Source organism: Gopherus flavomarginatus, chromosome 3 (assembly GCF_025201925.1).
Source record: "Gopherus flavomarginatus isolate rGopFla2 chromosome 3, rGopFla2.mat.asm, whole genome shotgun sequence".
In the NCBI taxonomy this organism is placed as follows: Eukaryota; Metazoa; Chordata; order Testudines; family Testudinidae; genus Gopherus; species Gopherus flavomarginatus.
The window spans coordinates 157218759-157231892 of NC_066619.1; positions in this window are offsets into that span (position 1 = coordinate 157218759).

Genomic DNA, 13134 nt, shown 5'->3' on the forward strand with positions numbered 1-13134 from the left:
AATTAAAAAAAAAAGGATAGAAAAATGCCAGATAGGAAGACGAGCAAATGGGGTAATCGGAATACTGCAATAACGTTAATGTGAATATGCTGTTCCTCTAGGAATATAGAAATATTGTCGCTCCTAGTTACTGTCATGAGACAGTTACATCCCTCTACCTATGATGTCACGGTACCTGCTCTTCGAACCTGCGGCCACTCACCCAGACACTGTATCCCTGATGTGGCGGTGAAGGGCCAACTATACGCATGCCCCCCGGTTCTGGAAGGTCTCAGACCTTCAGTGGAATTTCCACGTCATTTCTAATCAGTGAAAGAAAACTAGACACGTCTAGCCATCATCGTCCCAGGTTTGATTGAGACACGAGTATTGACTAGATTAAGATCGAATCCAACCGCTTTATGTAACATACAAGGGGTTTAGTGCTGGCTTTTTTCCCCTTCCTTCTGCTGTTACTTCATAATAAAACCAACTCTTTCCCCCCTCGTGCATGACATTTTCCTTTGTGTACAACAGTGGCTATGACTTTGGCCTGACTGCTTTTGTGTGGAAAGAAAACTGCCGTTTGTTTTGAGCCTGCTGGACGTAAATCACTAAAGTCATGTCAATTTCTCTTCCGGGCGTTGGCCATTTTTTTTTCTAAGCTGCCAGGGCTCCAAAGCCTGCTGAAGTTAGTCCATCGACATCAGCGGGCTCTGAACCAGACGATGATGTCCGGGATGTGGGCAGAGCTGCTAAAGATCACAAGCTGGTGGAATCCTTGGGAACGTGAATCCACTTGTGCCAACCGTTACTCCGGCGCCATGTAAACGATGTTAGAGCGGGTTGCGCTTTGTAAGCGAGGGTGGAATTTGGCCCCTAATCTGTTATTTCGGGATGCAAAAGCACCCACTGACGTCAGTGGGAGCCCAAGCAATACAGCAGCTAGCATGTGTATGTGAATGTTTGGGATTCCCTTTCACAGCGGCGAGACACACTTTGCACCGATGTGGTCAGCAGCTTTCAGGTGCCTCGCCAGTCAAGCGAGGGCTGGTGCAGACAGAGGTTTGAGGGACACCGTTGCAAGAGAGGCTCTTGACATCATCCAAACCGAGTGAGCAGGTTCCATCCATGCCGCCTACCTATGCCAGGGGTAAAATAACTGCACTAAAAGCAAACCCCGCAGAAAGCTTGACTGGGTGGAATGGTTACAAAATCTGTGTGTGTTCTAGGGTGACCAGATGTCCTGATTTTATAGGGACAGTCCCGATTTTGGGGTCTTTTTCTTATATAGGCTCCTACCCCTTACCCCCTGTCCCGATTTGTCACACTTGCTGTCTGGTCACTGTGTTCTGATTTGATATATCCGCTGCTGAAAAAGTCAGCATTGAGTGTCACTTGGTTTACACACACACGCACTTGTAAGCAGACGTAGTTGAATGATGCTACAATAGTTTGCATCCTTTTTAGAACGGCAGGTTAAATATAAATGACATCCCACATTACCATGGGTACACAGCCCTGTGTGTTATTCCTTTAGTTTATACCGTAGTTTGAAATTGGAAAACACAACGCAAAATGGAAACTTTCGGCTACCTACATTCTGTCTCCGGGGTGGCTCCAGGCCCCAGCACGCCAAGCGAAGGCAGCCTGCCTGCAGTGCTTGGGGCGGCAAAATGCCTAGAGCTGCCCCTGTTCTTTCTTATCTGCTAATTTCATTTATCGCAGTCCCTACACCGCTCTTTATCGCGGAATTATAAAGCAAGGACCCGATCCTGCAAACTCGGTGTTTGTCTGGACTGCTCGCGAGCAGGGTTTGCACAGGGGACCTTAAATTCCACCCTTTCCCCGAGACAAGCATTTAGCGCCCTCTTCCGCCCTGCAGCAGTATCCTCAGGCCAGTTCTCTTTCCGCAGCAATGATCCGCGTCAACTCTCACCTCCCTATACCCAGCCCCGGAAAAAGCTCGGGTGGAAACCTGGCTGAATTGTAGTCAGCGGCAAAATTCCTGTTGAATTCAGTGGCGGCCGGGATTTCACCCTCCAATGGGGATTCTTTTCTCCCCAGGTCGAAGAAAGGCCTTAGATTCTTTCTGCTCTAACCCTAAATCTATCTCAGCAATTACAGGCACTCAGCACAAATCTGCCTGCTTGGTCTCTTTACCGAGACTGAATTCCCAGGAGTGGATCTGTCCAGCACTACCCCCTTCATTACCCTTTGTTATTACCTCTCCCCCGAAAATGAGATCCCTCCGTCACAGCTCCCTTCCCAAACTCTCTGACACTGTACTGCCATGGTCTTGCCTTGGAGCAATCAGAAATACAGCTCTGAGCTCACATCCCTGTTGGGAGAAAAGCACTTATTGTGTAAAACTGATTTATCGCAAGCCATTTCTACTAAGCCCAATTCCTGACTTGCCTGGGGAACTGATTACTTGTTGAAACTAGATGTAAAATGTTTGCTTTGGTGCATCCTTTAACTCCTAACAGGGGAATCCCTCCTTCCAGAGGACAGAGTTTCTCTCCGTAATTAGACAGCGGTAGGGAAGGATCGACTGACCTGAAATAAATGATTCGGAGTCGAACTGAAACTAGTTACTAGGAAGAGGTCTAACGTGAAAATCCCGGAGCTGGAAACGACCATGTTTTCCCCCTTTTAAAAATCCACTCCAGACTCAGCGTTTTTCATTTCATATTAACAACCTACTCCCCCATTACTCCCAGGTTAAACCCGGCAATAGCCACTTGTTTGCGATCCAGCCTTTCGCACATTCCCATCTAAAGAGGAATCTAAGATTTCGCCCCCGCTAATACAAGCAGACACGTCCAGCTCTGAATGCTGCGGCAGCCAAGCAGAAGGCATCAACACAACATTAATGTTAATTAAACAGGAACAAAATGCTAACCCGAGACAGCTTGCTTCTTGGGGAGTTTACTTTGCAAGGCTCCTGAAAATTTCGCGATAAAAAAGGAAGGAAGATCATCAAATTGTAGCCCAAACTTTATCTCCAAACAACTGAATTTATCCATTCGCTTCTGCTTAGCTGTTACAACTGGGGCAGTCTTTAAAAAAAAATCCCTTTACCCTGGCGCCACATTGTGATTAGCATGGTTCTTCACTTCCCCATTCAGGATCTCCTTGCGTTGTTTTAACTCCATGGACTCTACCGGGCACCTAAAGTCTTATCTTTTGTAAAGTTATCAGATGATACCTCCCTTCAAATACAGGTCATTATGAAAAGATATATGTATAGGCAACAGTCTGACGCTTTCAAGGTCTAGGCCACCAAAGAAACATGAATAAACTTCTATCCTTTAGTGGACTAGTGCTGTTGAAAAGGACAACTCTTCGTATAGCATGAAAAACGTATAAAACAAAACTTTGGATGTCAATAAAGGATGCACGAGAATGAAACTGAATGGATCTAGAATAAAATGCATTAAACAGAAAAGTCTTTGAGGGTGAGGGAAAACACTTAGGTTAATAAAATAGAGAAGATGCCACTCTAATCTCTACAGCTTTCCATGTATTTTGTTTCTAGTTTCTGAAGTGTACAGCTGAAGTGTTCTGAGTTGGGTTAGAAAGCCCACCTCGCGAATGAAAGGAGAGAGAAGGCAAGCTAGCCGCTCTCCTTTTCCTGAGGCCATGTTGCAAAGCCTTTTGCACAACCGCCTCTGTCCAGCGCTGCGATTTCAGTTTCTCACACTCAACCGAAGTATATGTGGGTGTGTGCGGGGGGGAAGCAGCCTCACATCCTGCTTTCAAGTACCACTGTGCTCATGCTCATTGGAGGCCTCCTCTGTTAAGTAGCGCCTGTCACTTGTGCCAGGTATGTCCGAGACCCTTCCCTAAGGTAGATTTCTGATGTTAAAATCCAGGGATTGCAGGACTACGGTGAGCATCGACTTCACACACACATTGATTTTAGTACTGGTCTCATCTGCTCAGTTTTCATAATCGAAAGGAGACTTTGTCCTTTTCTTCCTTGGTCACTGGTTTCCGCTCATTTCTAGCTAGCCTTTGACGTTTGTCAGAATGGTAAAATCCATGCACTCTGCAGAAGTACATTTCCAAAAAATGGTCGAGTGACCTCAATGTTTAGGGAGAACGCCGACTTGATTTCAATGGGGCAAAGTTCAAAGACGTACAGTGGCGAGAAGATTTTAAAATCATAGACGATTTTTTGCTTGTTTACAGCCTGGGGACCTAGAAATCAAATCCTGTTCCCTTATTTACCTGAACGGGACTGCTCCGCTGATGAAGACAAGTGGAATCTGGGGCTTCATCTTGCTTCCATTGAAATCAATGGCAAAACTCCCCCCGAGTGAAAGCAGGATCGTACAGTACCCTGGAACCTTTGTGACCTGACAGCATCGGTGTCTTGTAGTTTGTAAAATCACTGGATTACCGCAGAACGAGGGCCTTCGATTTACTATAAAGGGACCTCTTACTACTTAGTGTCAAACTTCCCATGGTCAGTACTGTTATTAAAAGTTAAAATGAAACTGGGAAATTTAGAAATAATATTTTAAAAAATCAGATCTGACCAATTAACCCTAATAGAAATAAATAAATCAAATAAACCCCCCACAGAGGAAGGCAAAGGTTTATGAGTATCTATTTACCTATCTATCCTGTTAGTTCAAAATGATATTTGCGAGGCTGCCAATCCATGAAATATATTTAAAGTTTAAAAAGAAAAACAAAACAAAACAAACAAAAAAACCCACCACGATTTTACCTTCTGAGCAGTGGTTACTGTCAAGGTACAGTTACTTCTTTTTTTCATTTGCCTTGCCGTATTTATTCCCTTTCTGTTGTTCCCTATCAAACACCTAACATCACAGTGCACAGCTAGCCACCTGCCCTGGCTGAGAAACTAGTTTTTTTTCTAGAGCCTAAATCAGCCAGTGCCTCTCGGGGGATCGAAGAGATGCTCTCATAGCAGAGATGGGGATGGGATGAACTTACAGGCTGCAGAGGCGAATAATAATAAGATGGTGATGAACACAAACATTGACGTAAACATACGCATATACAATTCCACGGATGACTATTAAAGCAAGCTGCCATCTCTGCCCATCCATCCCTCTGGCCTGGGAGTCTCAGAAACTTCACTGGGTGCAAACGGGTCCCCGATGGAAACTCTTCCTGGCCCTTCAGTGGTGCTTGCGGGGCCAAAGAGAAATGCAGGTGTGGAAGCCTGTCTGTATTTGCAGAGGAACCGGAAAGTGACGGCACCCCGCATATAACATCACCTAGATGGACTGAAATAGCTAGGCAGAGGGAATATCTAACACACTGGAATCTCAGTGTCCTTTCTACCCGTGTGGGGATTCGTCAAGATTTTAATATGGCATTTATTTTTCTATATGATCCTTGGACACCAGAGGGGAGATCCTGCTCCTTAAAGAGTGGGGAGGGGAGTAAATCAGAATTAATTCTGTTACGATCAGTGACGTTACTCCAGATTTACCCCAGCGTAACTGAGAGCGGAATCTAGCCCTAGATCTAGTGGTGACAGGCACTGGCCTCGATTTGCTTAAATTGGAATGACCTTTCCCTGTTAATTTCTTGTCAATCTGTGGAAATCTAGTCTCCTCTCTCCTCCCCTCATCACCTAAAGCGAAAGAAACCCTGAGCTTGTGGCTTGAAGCAGAAAACAGAGATCGGGAAAGCCAAAAATAGCCAAACAGCGACACCCAGCACAGAGACTGGTGTAAATCACCCAGATGGAGAAATCCTCCTGGCTGTGGAGCTCTGCCTGGAGGGGAGACGGGGGAGACAAATGGAAACGCCAGGGCTGGAGACCATGGCTGAGCTTTGAACACTGCCTCCAAAAAGGGGCGACATAGACACTTGTGGTGTAAAGAGCTCACCTGCGCGCTCAACCCAGATCTTTCCCTTCAATACACGATCAGCTCAATGGGCTGCTCTGCTTAACTTTCCTGTCTCCAGAGGGCTTTTGCAAAGCCTCGAGCAAGGAAAAGTGCTAGAGATTCCGCTTGGGCAATGAAGGAGAATCTGTGGCCACCACGCATGACTTTAGTTCCAAGTCAGATCAGCCACCCACCACCTGCCCCAAAAGTTCAAGCTGGAAATCACAGCCTCCCCTCCCCCATTCAAGTTGTAATATACTCCATGCCGGTGCCTGGAAAGAGGAACACCTGGGAAAGCTGCCAGGTCATTCATCTGTATAAAATCAGGCCTTATTGTATATATACAATATTGTACATATTGTATCTATCTATGATATAATAAGTGGTTACCATCATGCATCCCTGCCTGTAAGGATACAAGCTTGGTTTGGTTAGGAGTCTGACCTCTACTCTCTGCTACTGATTTCTACGTGGCTGTGACCATATCACTTAGCTCTAGAGGCTTTAGGAAAAATACCAAATATTTCAAGAGGTAGGATATAATTGCAAGAGTTGGCAACGCTAAATTCTTTGAAATCAAGGGGCTCTGCATAAGTCCACCTGTATGGAGTCAACTGCTTGATTGGGGCTTATCCTCAGAGGGCTGTTCTGAGAATTAATTAGGGAATGTGTGTACTGCACTTTGATTATGTTAAACTCTATCATAGTACTAAAAATAAACAGAATCATGATGTCATTGGATCATTATAAAAATACACTTTTCATTCTTAAATGCCACACACTGAAAACAAACAAAAATACAGCACAAAAGAACCAGGACATTTTCCAATTTCCTCCATTCTGTCTAAATAAGTTTCTGTCTAAATAAGGGAAAGCAGGCCAATCAACAAACAACTCCATTTGTAAAGAAAACCACGGTAGTGCCACCTAGTGGAAAACATCCAGCATTTCTTTCTAGTCCTCTGCAATAAATATGGCTTAATTCACATTGATCAAAAACTTTAAAAAGGCAAGTGAAGCATTTTATAAGGTTAAAAATAGCATTTTCTTTATTAAATAACACGTGCTCTTTGTTGCCATAAACCTTGCCCCCACTGGCTGTGATTATGTCAAAATTAAGATAGTAAGTAGAATTAGGCCTGGTGAGTACTTTGAATGGGAGCCCTTCCAGGAAAACTCAGGGCACTGTAGTAAGTGACACTGGTGATTTATAGATAGCACTTTGTCTAAGTTAGGCTCTGATCCTGCAAAGGCTTATAGAGGAGCTTAACTTTACACACTATAGAGTACTTAGATTGTAAGCTCTTTGGGGCAGGGATCAGTGCATAGAAACAATTTTTATAGTGGGGGTACTGGAAGCCATTGAACAAAACTGTAACCCCTGTATATGATGGAAACCATTTCAAACCAGGGGGTACTGTCACATCCCCAGCACCCCTAGTTCCAGCACCCATGGCAGGAATTCTCTTTTTGTTCTATGTTTTTCAGCACCTAGAACACCTGGCCCTGGTCCATGACTTGGACCTCCTAGAATACAACAATAATACAAATAATAATAATCGTTCCTAGCCCCTAAGAGAAGTACTGTAACACAACCAGCAGTGAGCTTGGGGGACTGTGCATGCTCTTCCAAATTTTCTAACCTGTGCAAAATTGTCAAAATAACTCAAGTCTAGCACTGACTCTTGTTTGGTCCAATAGTTCCATTTTCTTCTTCTGGACATGCCATGTACGCAGCACAGTGGCCACTGCTGCTGACAAAATTGTAACTGACAGGTATGTAAGCAGGAAAGAGAGTGCAAATGCTTGGTCTTCCTTGCCTATTGCCTGGGTTGGATATACTCTGATTTAATTTAAAATACAGCATGGTTATTGCAGAGTGCAGATTCCGATTGGTGTATACCCATTGCCTAAGCATACCTTTAATTAACATTATTATATGCAAATATTTTTGAAGTCTTTACTTATAAGGAAAGGCATGAGGAATCTATCTATCTATCTCACCCACTGTCCTATACACAGAGAAATTGCCGCTGGTTGCAAAATTCTATTAAGCCTTATTGTTCAAAGGTTCTTTAAAATTACTTACTAGCTGTTGATTAAAGGTGTAGCCAATTGTTTGACTACACTGGAGGTTTGTTCTTGAAAATGTTCAAGAGACCAAATAGTCAAACGTTGCCAAATTGATGATCTAAAGACAAATGCAAAAAGGAGACATACACCCTCCTTCTAGGAAGCAATTCTTATCTTGCAGCTTATTCCCTTTACACAGAATGTGTGCGTCAAAGGTCAGCATTTCAGCTAGTAGTCTTTACAGTACGATTTCACAAATTACAGAATCTTTATGCATCATTAAAATCTGACCCATCAGTTTGTAACAGTTCCTTAATTTGTTGTTTTGTTCGGTCCTTGTCCTATCTCTGTTTTGGATACTACATTCCAAGCCAGCTGGGAGTAGAGATAAATCCCAACGAGTGCTGGGACACACTAGGTAGGTATCTTGGCTTTGACAGGCTTTCTATTTTCTAATGACAATGCTGACTTGGACTTTACAGAATGTTGTGGGATACTTGACATGGATGAACAGAATTGTTGAAAAGCATAGTACATTCAGTTAACAAAACTTCCCCCCATACGTACATATAAAGTATATTATATTAATAATATATGTGCTACTTAAACATGCAATTGAACATAGTCTATATGCCACTGGTTCTCAACCAGGAGTACGTGTACACGTGGGGGTTCGCAGAAGTCTTCCAGGGGATACATCAACTCATCTAGACACTTGCCTAGTTTTACTATCCGCTACATAAAAAACACTAGCAAGTCAGTGCAAACTAAAATTTCATACAAACGATTACTTGTTTATACTGCCCTCTATACTGTTATGGAAAATTGACCACACGTTGAGTTTGGATCAGATCAGTCTGAGGCTCCTTTTATTGATACAAGCGCAGGGGGGGTAACAACTTTCAGTAGCTGCCCCCTGATTCAAGGAACACACAAGCTTTTTAAAGCTTAAAACCACAGACAAATTACACATACTTCCATATTAATTACCTTATTTGAAATACATTGCAAAATTAATACAGGGCAAAAGCAAAAAGAACAATCAGCCTTCTTATTATTCATAGTCTGGTTCGTTTGTGGTTTGACTTTTCTGACAGTGCTATTGCAGTTATATATTTCCTAAGCTTGGGTTATTACAAATTATGCTACTTGGGGACTTTTTTACTCCGCCCCCTCATGACCTTTATACACACAAAGCCATTGTTCTGCTTTGGGGGCTTCCTATACAAAAACAGGCTTGGTCAACTCTTTAGGCCTGTAAGCTTGACCAGAGTCCTAAGCCCCCCCTAAATTTTCCTTCACAATACTATACACTGAAATGTAAGTACAGTATTTTTATTCAAATTGATTTATTTTGTAATTATATGGGACAAATGAAAAAGTCAGCAGTTTTTCTGTCATAGTGTGCTGTGACACTTGTGTATTTTGAAGTCTGATTTTGTAAGCAAGTAGGTTTTAAGTGAAGTGAAACTTGGGGGTACGCAAGACAAATCAGACTCCTGAAAGGGATATGGTTGTCTGGAAAGGTCGAAAACCACTGCAATATGCAATATAGAGAAAAAAGGCTTAGGGCCAGTTTCTTGTTTACGATCTGAATTCTAGCTGTAAATACGCTTTGGAGAACCCTCCTTGTGGAGTTGAACTTCATTGGTGTAAATCCAGCAATCCTGTCCTGGCTGTACCTCTCTGGCTCACCCTGGATATTGATATTCCACTGGCATAAATTCTATGACTTTGTGCCAATGGAGTAACATAGAGCTGCCCATAGACTGCTCTAAATGGCACAGGGACCAGGTCTGCACAGGATAAAGGAGCCATGACTGACTTCTGGATAACACCAGCGACTTCAGCAGGTTTTGTCTTGTGTTTATACAGTGCTAGCCCAGCACAAGTTCAGACCAGTGGATCAAAGCTAGTTCGATATAACATGGTTTCACCTATAACATGGTAAGATTTTTTGGCTCTCGAGGACAGCGTTATATCGAGGTAGAGGTGTAATTAATTCATAAATAACTGAATCAAGTGGACCTTAGATGCAGCAGAGAACTAAGCCCTTATTGGTTAGTATTTTAAGGCAAACCCAAATAAGTTCATTTTAAATGTGCATTGATGGCATGCATGGACAAAACTCTATTTTTACAACATACAGCAAACAGTCAAACAGCTCTCAGATATTTGTGTTCAAGTGAGAACCAGATGCTTGTCTTTGGGCTCAGTCTTACCACCACTGAAATCACTGAAGCCTTTGACTTCACAAGTTCAGACCTTCATTGATTAACTTCTATTTGAATAAAAACCTCTAACTCCCTGACTGCATAAAGAATCTAAAGCGAATATAGTAGAATTAAACAGATTTGCCAGGCTTGGTTTTATGGAGTCTTTATTTCTAACCATTCATGTCAACCATTCACACTAACATATTCATGCCATCCTTGCTTTACGTCATCCCAGCTTATAGTAGATGCGAATATACCAGATGCATGAGGAAGCAAAAACTTGTCCATTAAAAGCAATGCATATTTTTTCTAAAAATCTGATAACTTGACTTAGTTCTGTCTACAAGATGGTAAGCAGCTTGCTTGCACGGTGAGAGTTGTTAGAGATCGGGGTAAAATGCAAGGTGCCAGTGCCCTCTAGCCTCACTACAGTAAAAGATCTGTGAGCATTTCCATAATAAAAAACCCATCTTTATAGGATTTTTTATTCTGACTGTAAAAAGTGGCTTGGTGATTAAACTTACCATTCATCTCAATTGTCCATACTCTGGACTATGCTTTTCAAAATATACATTACTAGTTAAATTTTAAACAGTCATGTTATTAATATTTGAAAATCAGCCATTGTGCATTCACAGTAACTTTGTTCATAATAGATATTTTTATTACCACTGCAATAGCTCACAGTTAAAGACTGATATGTTTTGAGATATCACGTCAAAGGACCATGTAGTACAGCCATTCTTCAGGGAAAACATTCACCTTAAAAAGAGTCTAATAATTTATATAAGAAAATCTTAGAGATTTGAAGGAATTGATATGGAATATAACAAACTAACAATCAAACAAACAAACAAACTTTTAAATATTCTAAGAGCTTGATGCTGGACCTTGACCCACCAGAGGCATACAGTTTATCAAAGTTTGATCCATCTATCCATCCATCCTGTGCTTATCACTCTAGTATATGAACACCTCAAAGTTGCACTGCTTGGCTGATTTCCCCAGCCAGGAGGCTTCCCCATATGTTGTGCAGGGACCACTCTCCCACAGGGATGACCTATAAGTCACATGGAGTCTCTCAATTCTGCCCTCTGCTCAGGAATGAAGTCTTCTCCTCCTGGAGCACTCTGGGGAAAGTACTGAGAATATGTAGCGCCTTCCAAATTCAACCCACTTGACTGATAGCTGGGGAAATTGGATGGGAAATGTGGCCTATGACAAAGGTTCCTAGCTGATAGCTCTGTAATATAACCAGGGCAGCAGTGCAGGACCAGAAACAGAGCCAGGGTGAACAGCATCATCCAAGGAGGGAAGAGAGGAGCATATTATTGAAGAAACCACACCATAGAATCATAGAAATGTAGAGCTGGAAGGGACCTTGAGAGTCCAGCCCCTTGAGCTGAGGCAGGGCCAAATAAACCTAGACCATCGCTGACAGGTGTTTGTATAACCTGTTTTTAAAAGCCTCCAATGACATGGATTCCACAACCTCCCTTGGAAGCCTATCCCAGGACTTAACTATCCTTAGAGATAGAAAGTTTTTCCTAATATCTAACCTGAATCTCCTTTTCTGAAGATTAAGCCCATTTTGTCCTACCTTCAGTGGATTTGGAGCATAGCTGATCACCGTCCTCTTTATAACAGCCCTTCATATATATGAAGACTGTTACCAGTCAACCCTCTGTCTACTTTTCTCAAGACTGAACACACCTAGTTATTTTAAATGAGAGCTCAGGGCCCCAGACCTTCCCTCCCAAATCCACCAATGGGTCTGGGCAAAACTTTTTTTTAACTAAAACATGCAGATTCAGGTGAACCAAAATGTTTTGTCAATTTGTGTGGTTTCCACTGAATTATATAGGGGAGGGAAGGCAGAAGGGGGTACCAAAAACAATAATTTATCCTCTCATCAAAACATTTCATTTTAACAGTTTATAGACAAAACATTTTGATTTTTTTCAATTCAAAGCAATTCAAATTGATTTTTAATTCAAAATTTTGTTTTGAAATTTCCTTCCATTTCATTTAAAAATGGTATAAAATGCTTGAAATCCAAATGAAACCTTTTGTTCAACCAGAAATATTTGAATGCATCTGTGTGTGTGTGTGTGTGTGTGTGTGTGTATACTTTTGGTTTGAAATTTTAAAAAATGTTCATTTTTAGTTGACTTTAAATGATGTTTTTTATTATTTTTCAGAACAGTCAACAAAGTGAAAATTCAGTTATTTGCACAGCTCTTCCCACAACTCCCCTACTGTGTCTTACTGGGGACTAGCGCTGCTCAGAATACATTTGATTAAAATGTATTTTTGTTGAAAAATGTTGTTGTGTCAAAGCCAAAATGTTTCATGGAGATGTATCAATTTCAACCAAGTTATCAATGAGAAGATTTCTGAGATCCAGGACCCTCAGTTTCTTCTAAGGGGCTATCGAATAAGCACTTAAATAGTCCAAGAGGGTTCTTTAAACTTTTCCCTTTTTATTAAGAGAGAAATTTACAGCAGAAAAAGTGATGTTCTTGTAATATTGATGACCTAACCTGAAACCAAACAGAGCAAAAATACAAGCAAGAAAATTAATGTTACAGCCCAAATTCCATTCTTATACCTTCCCATTGTACCTAGGTATTGCGGGCAGTAGGCCTGATTCTGATCCTTCTAACACTTATTTTACACCAGTCTATATCAATGGCATCAACAAAGTTACTTCTTATTTATGCCAATGTAAGAGGATAATCGGATCTAATGTCTTCAACTATTAAGGGTTCCATGCAGCAGAAAATAGCTTCAACAGCTGCTGGCCCATGGAAGCTCCACTAGGCTAATTGTTTTGTGTTTCTTCTAAGTAAATCCCCTCTTTTATGGCTGGTTGGCTGCAGCATGCCTGATTATGCATTCCACATCGCCTCCTTCTCTAGAGCATAATCTCTGGCTTCACCTGTTTGAGTGCAATTAATAGATGACATTTTGGACTCTTGAGGACG